The sequence below is a fragment of the Chrysochloris asiatica genome, unplaced genomic scaffold (genome assembly GCF_000296735.1).
Source record: "Chrysochloris asiatica unplaced genomic scaffold, ChrAsi1.0 scaffold00122, whole genome shotgun sequence".
Taxonomy (NCBI): Eukaryota; Metazoa; Chordata; class Mammalia; order Afrosoricida; family Chrysochloridae; genus Chrysochloris; species Chrysochloris asiatica.
Genome location: NW_006408640.1, coordinates 1,917,301 through 1,932,140, shown reverse-complemented (window position 1 = coordinate 1,932,140; position 14,840 = coordinate 1,917,301). Strand labels below are relative to the sequence as shown.

At 38.5% G+C, this 14,840-nt stretch overlaps 1 protein-coding gene and 1 pseudogene across 1 annotated transcript in view; one reads left to right on the top strand and one right to left on the bottom strand.

Moving 5' to 3' along the window:
• Window positions 1-14,840, top strand: part of PIEZO2 (piezo-type mechanosensitive ion channel component 2) — an 861,527-nt gene that overhangs the window by 294,419 nt on the left and 552,268 nt on the right. The window lies entirely within an intron of this gene.
• Window positions 916-2,105, bottom strand: LOC102815742 (annotated as a pseudogene).

Here is a 14,840-nt window from a genome sequence, read left to right as displayed (position 1 = left end):
TCAAAAACCCTATACAGGGTCACTATGAGTCGGAACAGACTCGATGGCACTGCACAACAAGTTCTATACCATTTGTGGAGTCCTGGTATGGCACTGTGGGTTAATGCGCCAGACTGTAAAGCCCTTTGAACTGCAAGGTTGGCAGTTCAAGCTCACCAGCTGCTCCTCAAAAACCCTTATACAGGGTCACTATGAGTTGGACCCCCCTTCACAACACAACATAGCATTTGCAATAGTGGATGCATCATTTTACAATTCTCCAAGCAGTGGTTAAGTGCTCTCACTAGCATTAGTTTACTTTTTTTTTCTTTTCATCAGTGCCATTTTAGCAGAAGTGTGATGGCATCTTATTGTTTTGATTTGTATCTCTTTAATGACTAATGGGAGCCCTGGTGGCACAGTTTGGTTGCTACCCAGTCCATCTTGAGTTTGTGTGTGTGTGTATCATATGATGTATGGGTCCTGTTTCACTTATTTGCAAGTGGATATTCAATTTTTTTTTATCAAAAGTTTTATTGAGTATAGACATCTAGAGTACTGTAAAACATACATTATCTGTAGATTCAAAAAGGAGCAAGCCACATTGTCCTCACTGTCAAATGTGTCAGACTTGGCATACATGCTGAAGATTAATGAATTATCATGAGAGTAATATGGTTCCTGAAAAGCTTTTACAATTTGGAGGAGGGTCTTAATCACGTGAAAAGGAAAGCTGTTCATATTTAGTGAACCTGAATTTCATTGGAGGTAGTTATTTGTCATTTTAAAACAAATAAAAATAATTTTGTTTGTAGAAAATTCCCACCCTTTCCCAAACTTTATTTGTCCCTCTAGTTTTCAGAAATTTTAATTAAAAACAAAAAATCCTTATAAGCCTTTTAGAAATTGTGTATTTATCGGAGCAATAACTGAAATTTACTTCTTCTTTGGTTGCTGAGGTGTGTTGAATTTGAAAAAGATAATATCTCCATCTTCAACAATATAATTTCTGCCTTGTTGTCTATACTTCCCAGCAGCCTTCACTGCATTTTCAGAACCATTTTCTTTAAAATCTTCATATTTCATTACTTCAGCCATAATGAACCCCTTTTCAAAATCTGTGTGAATCTTTCGGGCAGCCTGAGGAGCCTTCGTCCGTTTCCTGATGTTCCATGCACGCACTTCATCTAGGCCTTCAGTGAAAAAGTATTCTAGTTGGAGTGCTGCAAACCCAGCCTTAATGATCTTTGGCAAAGCACTTTGTGTCATGTTTGCTTCCAGATACTTCTGTCTCTCCTTAGCACTCAATTCTTGCAACTTGAGTTCCAGGGCCCCACTAAAAGAAATGACCAAGGCACCTGGGTCACACTTGTCCATCCACTCTTTAATTTTTATCAACTATTTGTTTTTCTTTCTAATGTAATCGTTTTCAGAAAGATTAAGTAAGTAGACCATTGGTTTTGAAGTCATAAATAAGTGTTTATTCAAAACTTCAGTCTCTTTGTTATTCCAGTCATGATAGAAGCGAACAGGTTTCTTTTGATCTACAACCCATGATTTGACTTTGCACATTATGTCACATTCAGGTTTTAGTTTTTTATCTCTTCCCGTCACATCCACCTTTTCTAGTTTATCTATAATTGGCCCAAACATTTCCTCATCTTTGAGCTGAAGCTCTTCATGTATTATTTCTATAACTTGAATAGGATCTACACTTCCTTCAACATGCATAATATCATCATCTTCAAAAGCACGTGTAAGATGAAAGATTCTATGACAGGCACTAATATGAGATAAAAAGGCATTTTCCAGTCCCTATCCTTTGTGTGCTCCTTTCATGAGGCCAGCAATATCTACTACATTTAGAAAGGCAGGAATTTTGCTTGCTGGTTTGTGGTATGGCACAGAAAATCAAACCTATCATCGGGCACAGGTACTCTGCTCTCATTAGGATCAATAGTGCAGAATGGGAAGTTTTCTGCTGAAGCCTGACTATTGGTTAACACACTGAAGAAGGTGGATTTCCCAACATTTGGCAATTCAACAATACCAATTTTCAGGGGAGTTCCAAATCTTACAATGATTGGTGGTGGTTTCATTCCATCACCTCCCTTTTTGGGGGGCATCGTGCTCGGGATGGGCGATGACTCATGGATATCCAATTTTGCCAGCACCGTTCGTTAAAGATTGTTTCTTCCTCACTGAATGGACTTTGACCCTTGCCAAAAATCAGTTTTCCTTAGATGAATCAATTTATTTCTGGTTTCTCAATCCCATTCCACTGGTCCATTACTGTAGCTATATAGTATGTTTTGAAATTGGGAACTTTGAAGTCTCCTGCTTTGTTCTTCAATGTTGCTTTCCTTTCCATATAAAGTTTATGATTAGGCCTTCCATTTCAGTAAAGCATCTTACTGGAATTTGGAGTAGGATTGAATTGTGTCTACACATTGCTGTGGGTGGAATTAATATTTTCACCAAAAACACTGAATGGCTTAAAATTAAGAAAGACAATGTTGTAGTCTTTCACCATACTTATTCAACCTGTATGCTGAGCAAATAATAGGAGAAGCTGGGTTCTATGAAGGAAAACGTGGCGTCAGGATTGGAGGAAGATTCATTAACAACCTACGATATACAGACTATACAACCTTGCTTGCTGAAAGTGAAGAGGACTTAAAATATTTACTGATGAAGATCAAAGAGCACAGCCTTCGGTATGGATTACATCGCAATGTAAAGAAAACAAAAATCCTCACCTCTGGACCAATAAACAACATTCTTATCAATGGAGAAAAGATTGAACTTGTCAAGGACTTCATTCTTCTTAGATCAACTACCAACACTCACAGAAGCAGCAGTCATTTGCATTAGGCAAATCTGCTGCACAAGACCTTTTTAAAGTGTTGAAGAGCAAAGATGTCAGCTTGAGGACTAAGGTGTGCCTGACCCAAGCCCCATGGTATTTTCAATAACCTCATATGCACACGAAAGCTGGGCAGTGAATAAAGAATTGATGCTTTTGAGTTATGGTGTTGGAGGAGAATACTGAAAGTGCCACAGGCTGCTGAAAGAACCAATAGATCCATTTTGGAAGAAGTGCAGCCAGAGTACTCCTTCAAGGCCAAGACGGCAAAACTTCGTCTCTCATACTTTGGACATATTGTCAGGAGGGATCAGTCGTTGGAGAAGGATGTCATGTTTGGTAAGGTGGAGGGTTGGAGAAAAAGAGGAAGACTTCCAGTGAGTTGGACTGGCCAAGTGGCAGCATCGCTGACTCAAGCGAAGCAACAGTAGTGAGGTTGGTCCAGGATCGGGCATTGTTTCGTTCTGTTGTGTATAAGGTCGCAATGAATCAGTATCAATTCAGTGGCACCTAACAACAACAATGCCTTTCAGTTCATGAGCATGGAATGTCCTCCCATTTTTGTAGGTCTCTCTTAGTTTCCTATAGTAGTATTTTATAGTTTTCATTGTATACATCCTTTACATTGCTGGTTAGGCTTAACCCTAGGTATTTTATCATTTTGGGGTCTATTGCTAATGATATTGTTTTCTTGATTTCTTTTTCAGAATTCTCCTTGTTAGTGTAAAGAAACCTAATGATTTTTGTATGCTGATGTGTGCCTTGCAGCACTGTTGGATTATTTTCTTAAATCTATTCTTCTTCAGACAAAGTTTTTGTCTCTATATTTTGTTGATTTGCTTGAGCCATCCTTTCTTTCTCTTCCTATGATGTGTAATGTTTTCTTTATTTATATATATTTCTTTACTGATTATGTGGTTTTTTTGTTTGTCTTCATTTAAAAATTTTGTTATATTTTAATGTCAGGAATTTAATTTCTTCCCTTACTTTTCTGCTTTCCTTTGTATTGATTTATTTGTTGTTTTTTGTGATATTGGTCTATTTATAACTTTGGTGCTTCCTGCTGGCTGGGTGTGTTTTCTCTTCACTGTTGGGTAGGGTAGATTGTTCACACACAAGGTCTTATGTGTGGATGTTTTTCCTTAGAGGTTTGTGTGGAAGTATGAGAGCAGATCATGCTTCTCCTGTGTAAAGAACCAAGTGTTGGCTAGTGAGTATCCTTTAGCAACTCTTTAGGGACAGTGTCATCCTTCAGTAGTGTTGGTGTAAACAACACAAACTTTGTAGAGCAGGACAAGTCATCTTCATAGTTACAGGAAGGCAATACTACCCAAATGGTAAAGTAAGACCTCTGCACAGTCGTGGAGGAACAAGCCAGGGGACTGAGTGTGTTTAGATGGCATGTGGGATTAGGTAGGGTGTGGAATGGGTGTCACTGAAGTCTGCAGGAGACTAATAAGTGGCTAAAGAGCATGAGGAACAGTGGGTCATTGGACTGGACACAGATATGCTGGCTCATGCCAATCAATAAACAGGATGTAAGGGCTTTTGTCTGCCCACATGGCTGGTTGAGGGCACCCTGCCTATGCAGCTAGTTGGTGGGCAGGACCTGCTAAACTGGCATTGCTCAAATGGGGGGAAAAAAGGGCAGTGTGGCCTTCTAATGGATACTTTACAGTTTTACTATCCAATGGGTGATTTGCATCCAAATGGATGGGCATTCCTGCTGATAAATAAACTCTTCAATAATTCTTAACTCCCTCCATTCTGAGTTCTCACCTACCTAGTGTGGAGTACTCGTGTGGCGCTGTGGGACAATGCATCAGACAGCAAAGTTGTTTGAACTGCAAGGTCAGCAAAGTTGTTTGAACTGCAAGGTCAGCTCACCAGCTGCTCCTTGAAAACTCTGTACAGGGTCGTGATGGGTCAAAATTGACTTGACAGCACTTAACAACAACAACCTGCCTAAGTGCACCTTCCTTATGTCCAACTGCAGATGGTGCTCCCTGTCTTATCTATCTATCCCCCATACTGAGGCACCAACAATTCAGTTCATCTCACTTTCCTTGCTTCCCTATATTCAAGGCTATAGCATTCCTCCTTGTCATTGTTTTTGGTTTGTTCATACCCAGTATGTGTCCTGCCCACCTAATTTCTTTCCAGATTTGTTTATATATGGAATTTCTGACTCCAGCTGTGTTTTCCATGAATTTTCTGTTCTGAATCCTCATTCAAGGATGCTTCTTGCTGCTTTCCCAAAATGGCCATACTGCACTGGTCTCTAGGACTAGTGTAGACAATTCATGAATCTCCACTTCCTATTGTTTTCCTTCTGTGTCTCCTTCTAATTGATAGACAGTTCAATTCTTCAACCTCCCACTATTGGTATCTATTTCAGTTTCTTGAATGCTTGTTATAGGGGATATTGTGCTTTTATTTTATCTGAAATTCAAATAACACGACCTGTTATTTTTAGAAAACCACATTCCTCATCAACTTCCAAAGTAGTCAAAAATGAATCTTTAAAACTTGGCAAAAAGGAAATGGAATACATAATCAATATTCTACTCATTGAGCTGAAATAGACTGATAACAAGCCATTATTAATCAAGTAATCCAAGGAGCTCTGGTAGCATAGTGGTTACGAATCAGGCTGACAACCTCAAGGTCAGCAGTTCAAAACTACCAGCTGTTCCACAGTAGAAAGATAAGGCTTTCTGCTCCCATTAAGATTTTCAGCCTCAGAAACCCTATGCATGGTCACCATGAGTCGGAACCGACTCCTCGGTACGTAATAACAACAACAACAATCATAAGGTCTAGTATGCCAGGAATGACATATTAAAGAAGAACACCATCACATTCATGATTAATGAGAACATTTCAAGGTTCATTCTGAAGCACAATGCTGTCAGTGGTGGAACACTATACAGGTGCCAACAACAAAGACCAGTAAATAAAACTATTATTCAAATTTTTGCACCAACCACTAATGCTAATGCTAAAGATAAAGAAACTGAATATGTTTACTAGTTTAAGCATTCTGAAACTGATCAAACATGCAATCATAATGCATTGATAATTACTGGTGACTAGACTGTGAAACAAAGGATTGTAGGAAAATATGACGATGGTGTTAGTAACAGTACTAGAGATCACCTTACAGAATTTTGCAAGACTACTGAAAAGAAATACCTTTTCTCAAAAACAGAAACAGAAATTTGCTACAAAATACCACTTTAAAGTGTTAAAGATCTAAGATGTCACTTTGAGGACTAAATTACACCAGACCCAAGCCATGGTACTTTCAAACACTTTATAGGTGTGTGAGGAGTCTTGGTGTGGTGTTGTGGGTTAAAGTGCTGGACTCTAAGGTCAGTTTGAGCCACAAGGTCGGTGGTTCAAGCTCACTAGCCACTCCTTGGAAACCCTATACACGGTCACTGTGAGTTGGAACCAACTTGACAGCACTTAACAACAACAACAACAACATATATATGTGAGAGGATAACAAATAAGGAAGACCAGAAAAGAATAGATGCAGTACAGTTATGGTGTTGGAAAACAATATGGACTGCCTGAAGAATGAATAAATCTGTGTTCTAATGCTCCTTAAAAACAAGGATGGTGAGACTTCATCTCATGTATTTTGGACATATTATCAGCAAGGATCAGCCCCCATATACTTGTAAAAGCAGGAGGCAGTGAAAAAAGGAAGGTGGATTGACACAGTGACTGCAACAATGAGATCACACATGAGAAAGATTGTGAGGATGGTGCAGGACCAGGTAATGGTTTGTTATATTGCACATAATATCACTATCAGTGGAACATACTCTGTGGCACCTAACAACAACAAAATACACAGGAATCTTACCAGATGGAATACACAGGAATCAAACTGACTATATTTTTGCAAAGAAACTATGGAGAAGCTCAATGTAATCAATCAGAAAAAGTCCAGGAACTGCTTGTAGAACAGACTATCAGTTGCTCACATGCAAGTTTAAGTTTGAAAAAAACTAAAGCAAGTACTTGGGAATCAAAGTACAACCTTGAGTATATCCCACATAAATTTTGAGACTATCTCAAGCATAATTTTGACCCATTGAACACTAATGACTGAAGACTAGGCAAATTGTGGGATGACATCACTCACATCATGCATGAAAATAAATTTAATGAAAGCAAAAATTAATTAAAAAGACAGGAAACAAAAACCAATCAAAATTGTGTCAGATGAGATTCGGACATAGAATAGCTATGGTTAATTGAATAAATGAAGGAAGAGAGCTGAACAGAAGATTTCAAAGTGAGAAGGAAAAGTAAAGCATTCAGATAATGCAAAGACGTGGAGTTGAAATGCTTAGCATTTCTCAAGTTTCAAGAACTAAAGAAAAATTCAAGCCTCGAATTAATACAATATTGAATGACTACAGAATGTATCTAAAGGGGATAGAAAGGATATATTGTGTCACTGTACTATAAAGAATTAATTGATGTTCAGCTGTTTCATGAGTTATTACATGACTAAGAACCAATGGTCTAGAAGGACGAAGTTCACGCTGCGCTGAAGGCATTGGCAAAAAAACCCATGCATTAATGGAATACAAACATAGGTTTCAACAAACAGATACAAAGATGGTAGAGCACTGACTTGCCTATAACAAGAAATTTGAAAGTCAAGTACCTGGTCAACTGACCATCCGAAATCCATATTTGTGCCCTTTCCAAAGAAAGGTGACCCAACAGAATATAGAAATTATATAGCAATATCATTAATATCACACAAAAGTAAAATATTGCTGAAGATAACTCCAAAATGGTTGCATCAGTACATCATCAGGGAATTGACAGAAACTCAGTCCAGATTCAGAAGAGGATGTGAAAGGAGGAATATCATTGTTGATATCAGATGGGTCTTGGCTGAAAACAAGCTCACCAGTATGTTATTGACAGCAGAAAGGTATTTGCCTATGTGGATCATAACAAATTATTGATAAAGTTGTGAAGAGTAGGAATTCCAGAGCATTTAATGATGCTCATGCAGCATTTTTTTTTTAACCAAGACCATTATTTAGACCAAGAGGCCAGTTGTTCAAAGGAGATAGAGTGTTGTTTAAAATCAAGAAAAATGTGTCAGGGTTGTATCCTTTCACTACACTTATTTTTGTATGTTGCACAAATAATTTGGTAAGCTGAACTGTATGAAAAGTATGAAGAATTTTTTTGGAGGAAGACTCAATTAACATCCTGTGGTATGTATTAACCAACTGTGATATGCAGATGACACATTTTACTTGCTTGAAGTGAAGAGGACAAGTTAAACCATGTACTGATGAATATCAAAGACTATATCGCCTTTGTTATGGATTGCACTTCAACATAAAGAAAATCAAAATCAAAATAACCACTACTGGGCCAATAACCAATATCATAATAAACATAGAAAATATTGATAATGTCAAGGACTTTACTTTGATCTGCAATCAATATTCATGGAACCAACAGTCAAGAAATCAAAGAATCAAAGCATTGGGAAATTGGTTGCAAATGACCTATCAAAGGTTTTAAAAAGTAGAGTTACTTTTAGGTCTAACATACATCTTTTCCAAACCATGGTATTTTCTTTAACATAGCTACTTTACACTTTTTGTCAAAATTATGCCTATTTCTTTAATTATGATTTTTCATTAATTTTTCATCCCCCCCCCCCATGCAAGGCCTTGTTGTGAGACAGTTTTGTATTCATACTAAAAAATAGAGGAAAAAATTATGCTGCTTATTTTCCATTAATAATCTTCCATGAGACAGTCAATATTAGACCAAGGGTGTCTGCTGCCTTACATGTATAGATAAAACTCTGTATCTTTTTATATATCTATCTTAGGCCTATTGCAAACTAATAAAATATGAATGCAACTTTCTCAAATTGAGTAAAAAGGTAATTATTGTCATTAGTTAATTCACTAACCCTTTATAGTATTATTCAGATTGCAAACTAAGTCCATATAAGATCTCTCCATTCAGGAATTTTGGTATATGATAATAACAAGATCCAAATAAAAATTTTCAGACAATATTGAAAAGCTTCAAAAATAAGATTGTAGAAACACTGTCAGTGGCTTGCCCTCCAGGGGAGATGGGGAACTTAATGAGAGGTGGCCACATAGCAGCTCATTATAAGCCTCAATCCTCTCATGTTATGGAAGATCACAAAGCATTCTGCTAAGACTAAGCTTAGCTGCAATTCAAGCCTTTCCCTGTGTATGCTATGTGGACCATTCGCTATTGTTGTTGTCTTGCATCGTCAAGTCAATTTTGACTCATGACAACATCATGTGTGTCAGAGTAGAACTCTGCTCCATAGGGTTTTCTTGGATATAATCTTCTCAGAAGCAGTTCTCCAGGTCTTTTTTTTCAGCAATGTATTCAAATGGCCAATCTTTAGGTTTATTGTTGTTAAGTACTGTTGAGTTGGTTCCAACTTATAGTGAAACTATGTGCAACAGAAGGAAATACTATCCAGTACTTTATCATCCTCACAATTGTTGCTATGTTTGTTGCAACTACTGTGTCAATCCATCTTGTTGAGGGTCTTCCTCTTTGTCTCTGACCTTCTAGTTTACTAAGAATGTTGTCCTTCTCCAGGAACTGGTCTCCTCTAAAAACATTCAAAAGTGCATAGACAAAGTCTCATCATCCTTGTTTCTAAGGAGCATCCTAGCTGAACTTCTTCTAAGACAGATTTATTCATTCTTCTGCCAGTCCATGGTACATTCAATATTCTTTGCCAGCAACATATACTAAGGCATTAATTCTTTGGTCTTCTTCATTCATTATCTAGCTTGCACATATGTGCCTATGAGGCAATTGAAAATACCAGTAAGCCATGGTATTTTCAATCACCTCATATGCATTTGAAAGCTGAACAGTAAATAAGGCACACTGAAGATGAATTGATGCCTTTGAATTATGGTGTTGGCAAAGAGTATCAAATGTATACTGGGCTTCCAGAAGACTGAACAAATCTGTCTTGGAATAAATACAGCCAAAGTGCTCGTTATAAGGCGAGACTTGCTTATAATACCCTGGACAGGTGGGAACTGTCCTTAGAGAAGTAGAGGATCAGAAAAAAGAGGTAGGCCCTCAATGAAATGAACTGGTATATTGACTATAACAATGGGCTTAAACACAGCAACACTTTTCCCATTCCTTCCTGTTCTTTGTAACTATCTTTTTATTTAAGCAAGGCTAGGTAGTATTTGTCCTTTTATGATTGACTTATTTCACTTAGCATAATGTTGTCAATGAGTCCTGGTGTGGTGCTATAGGATAAAGCGCTGGACCGCAGGGCAGTTTGAACCACAGGGTCAACAACAGCAATGTATTCAAGCTTCATTCATATTCTCTGGGGATTTCATTTTTCTTACTGGCGGAATGATATTCCATTGTATGCATGTACCACATTTTGTGCATGAGCCAGCTCACGCAACCAAGAATAGAAGGAGACAACACAGCTTTAGAAGTAAAACACAGCCACTGGTTAACGTTTAAGAGAGACAGCAGGACTCATGATCCTCTAGGATGTCTCAGTATTTATTAGCCTCTGCATTCCATGAAACCTCCCAGGAAAGCATACATCAAACATTTAATGAATGTTTGATCTTTTAGGCCCAGGAACATTTCCTGGTATACATCCTCAAAAATAAACCCATTATTTAGCTTTTCATTAACCCAAGAGTGCCACACTGAGTCGGAGAAATCACATCTGGGCATCATGTTCTACATCAGTGTGCCGACATATTATACATGCCGCTTCCTCATGCTATTGTCCAGATGTGACTCCCTTCCTCATGGCTAGTTTTTGGGTGGTCTTTGACAATTTTGTTTATCTTTTCTTTCTATTTCCAGCTTCTGGAGGCTGCCAGCATTCCTTGGCTCTTAACCTCTGTGATATTGGGTCTTAACCCTTGTGATAGTTGTATGTCTACTTGACTGGGTCAGGATTGTCAGTGGTTTGACAGTTGAGATGTAACTGTCACATATGATGTTATTTGATGTGATAATCCACTAAGAGGACTAAGTGTGAAATTTTTGTTGTTAGTGCTATCAAGTCATTATTCACTCTGTATAGGATTTCTGAGGCTCAATTGGTGGGTTTAAATTGCCCACTTTGATGTTGTTTGTTCTTGTTAAGTACCGTCAAGATGGTTCCGACTCATAGTGACCCTGTATAGGGTTTCCAAGGAGCGGCTCGTGAGCTTGAACCACCGACCTTGCAGTTCAAATGACTTTGCATTAGCCCACTGTGCTACACCAGGACTCACATTAGGGATGAGTTATTTAAATGTTTGACCAAATATAGGAGACTAATTTTTTTTTTTTTTTTAAGGTTTTTATTGTGGATTGAGTGAACTTTTACAGGGCACATCATCAGTTTCACATTCAACAATTCATATAACTAGTTTCATTACATTGATTATAATCCCTTCCATATACCAACAGTTAAAAGTATTTCTCTCTATCCACTTTAGCTTTTTAAAAAACACACAAACAAAAAACCCACACAGGCATATATAATAATTTACATCTCCAAAGGGCACATTCTTCAAGTCTGCTCCTGGCCACCAGTCCTTCTCTTCTTAGTTGATGAATCTAGAGTCGTCAGCCACTCCTCCGCTCCATGCCCCCATCTCTGCCTCCATCTCTGGTGCTGCTGCTTCTCTGGATAAGGTCCCACATTCTGCTTGTGCATTCCTCTCTTGATGGTCCTATTCTGTTTCTGGACTGTATGATTAACCACTCCCCTTTTTTGTTACAAAACTTCTACCTTTACAAGTATGACAGTCGCGATTAGTCTTGATAACAGTTATTCACTATTGAATCTTACAAATCTTACCCCATCTCCTTTCACCAGACCCATCTAGACAAGATGATAGATATTCAGTGAGGACTTTCTTAACCCCCACACTCTTAAACTAAGCTCCCTCTTGAAACCTTTTAAGCCAGTCACTTCGTGCCTTTATTACCCCCTCATTTTAGATAGTCAATGTCTAATTTGCCCATCCCTATCTATCCTGTGCGCAGAGCAGATAGCATTGATACTTGATGTGAAGACTCTTTCCCTCTCTGTTGGTATTTAGAGTAACTACCGCTCTGAGTATAGATCAGGTTCATCATGAAGATGTATCTTCTGTCACTGTAGCTGTTCCAGTCTGCTTGTCCTTTCTAGTGGGAATGTCTCACCTCACAAGGTTGTGGGTGGGACTCAGGATTACACCTGAGGTCCTATACTCTGTAAAGGCTCTGCATGAGGCCTATTTCACTGGGCAAGTTGTAGAACCCCTTTTAAGTATTCCAATCAGTTATAGGCTAAAGGCGGCCTTACAAGTTTTCTCTAATCATGTTTCCCAACATTCCTTTTTATTCCACTCAAGTGTCTATTTTACAATAGTAGGAAAAGGAAGCAAATATTCGAAGGCAGTCAAGGATTTTAGTATTATTTACCCTCTTCAAGCTATACCTAGATCCTTGTATCCCAGAGCCCTGTTGTGCTAAGGTTGAGTATGCATCACTATTTACCTCTGTCCCACTAGGCCATGCAAACCAGTCTCAGTGTTCCCCTATCTATCTTGTTCTTCTGCCTCCTCCCCACTGCTTGTATTGCCCTCCCCAACACCCAAACTAACCCCCCCCCACCCCAACCCCATTGTGGTTACCTTTTTTCAATAATTCTTCCCTCCATTTAAGACAGTCTATTTTATCCAGTAATCTACCTGACCTTCCCACCACCTGGATCTCTGTTCTCCTGTGTATACCTTTTTTCAAATTGTAATCGTTTTGATCATAGACTGACCTCCAAGATCCTCTGTTCTTATAAATTTATTCTGTTCTTGACTCTTTCATTTGTTGACTGAGTTCAGGTTGATGCTGCCATGTACATCATTCTGTAGTTGTTATGTATTCTTATTGGTTCTCAGTCCACAGAACTTCCTTTAGGACGTTTTTCATAGCAGGGTTGGCTTTGGCAAAATCCCTTAGCTTCTGCTTATCCTGGAATGTTTTGATTACACCATCGTATTTGATTGACAGCTTTGCTGAGTAGAGGATTCTTGGGTGGCAGTTTTTTTTCCTTCATGGTTTTATATATCTCTCCCCATTGCCTTCTTGCCTGCATGGTTTCTGTTGAGAAATCTGAGCTTGATCTGATTTGTTTGCCTTTGTATGTTATATTTCTCTTTTTCCTAGCTGCTTTCAAGATCTTGTCTTTATCTTTGATTTTGGAGAGCTTGATTATCATATGTCTTGGTGATTGTCTTTTAGGGTCTATCCATTCTGGGGTTCGTTGAGCTTCTTGAATGCTTATCTTTTCACTTTTCATGATGTTAGGAAATTTTTCTTCCAGAAGCTCTTCAACTATCTCCTCTGTGGACTTGTGTGATTGTTCCTGTTCTGGAATGCCAATTATTCTTATGTTATTCCTCTTCATGTTATCCAACATGAATCTTAAGCTTTCTTCGGATTTTTTTCTCCTTTTTTGTATTTGTTCTTCTATATTAGCAGTGTTGAGAGATTTATCTTCTAGCTCACTAGTTCTAGCTTCTATCTCTTCAATTCTATTCCTTTGCCCTTTCAATGTATTGTCCATTTCTGATATTCTATTATTAATCGTTTGGACTTCTTTCTGTAGATTTTGAATTGTTTCCAATGCTCTATCTTATTGGATTGTTCCTGTAGCACTTTCCTGACTTCTTCCTTATTTTTCTCAACTGCATTTTATAGTGTTTTGACATTTTATAGTGTTTTATAATCATTTTTAGGAATTCCTTCTCAGGCATTTCCAAAGCCTGCCCATCTTCCAGTATGGAGTGTAGGTCTACTTCCAGCTCATTTGCCTCAGTCACTTTATCTCGTGTCTGAACATGTGCAGATATGGTCATCTGCTTCTGTTTTTTGGGCATCTTCAGGGGTTATTTGTGGACTTAATACTTAGATGGGTATGTATTTTGGTACTGAATGCCTCTAGGTAGATATGATCAGGGAATGGGCTTACCTTTTCACTCTTCTTCCTGAGAAGTTTCAAGATAACACTGTTGGTCGTTTTGATGTAACTTAGGATTTAATTTTCGGCCTATTTCTTCTTTTGTCTCCTTGTCCCACTCCACAATCCCTGTTCAGACCTTTTTTCTAGTTGGAAACAGTTCAGGGCCGACTGTGACCGTTTGGTTTTAATTGGAAACTGTCTCTTTAAATTTCTAGGAGATATGTGTGCATGAGTAGTTGAACCGTCCGAGGGTGGGGCTGGGGTGCCTACTAGCTCAGGCACCCCTAAAGCCACCAGAATGGAGGTGCACAGACAGCAAGTGACCAAGGAACAGATACCAAAAGAAAAGAATGTCTACACCTTTATCTCAGCGGTTCTGCCAGGCATCTGTGGCAGCTCCGATCCTTCCCCAAAGTGGTCTCACCCAAGATGGTGGCTCCTGGAGCAGCCGAGCATCCTGGACTAGAAAGCAATAGATTTCTTGCTTCTGCCACAAATTCCCCCAGCTGTGAGCCTTTCAACCTTCTAAATATTCCTTTATATGTGGTTCAGAGTTCTGGGACCAGCCCCTGAGCCTGCTTGGTTGGGTATTCTGTGTTGTTGGTGGAGCTCCTTTACTGCACTTCCACCTGATCCGCTATCTTGCTTGTTCTTCCTCAGGAGACTAATTTTTAAGTTGATAATTTTGTGTGGCCCACATATGATATTACAGATTTGGGCAGAAAATAGGTTTGGCGCTATTGATCAGCATTGGACTGTGAACCATACGGTCAGAAGCTCAGAAAAGGTCAGAAATCCTATACAGGGTTGCTATGAGTTGGAACCAATTCGATGGCACTTAACAACAACAAATAAAACTTCCATTTTATATGCTATTATAAATGGTAATGTTTCCATAATTTTGCTCATTGGTGATAAGTGGAAACTCACTCTTTTTTTTTTTTTTTT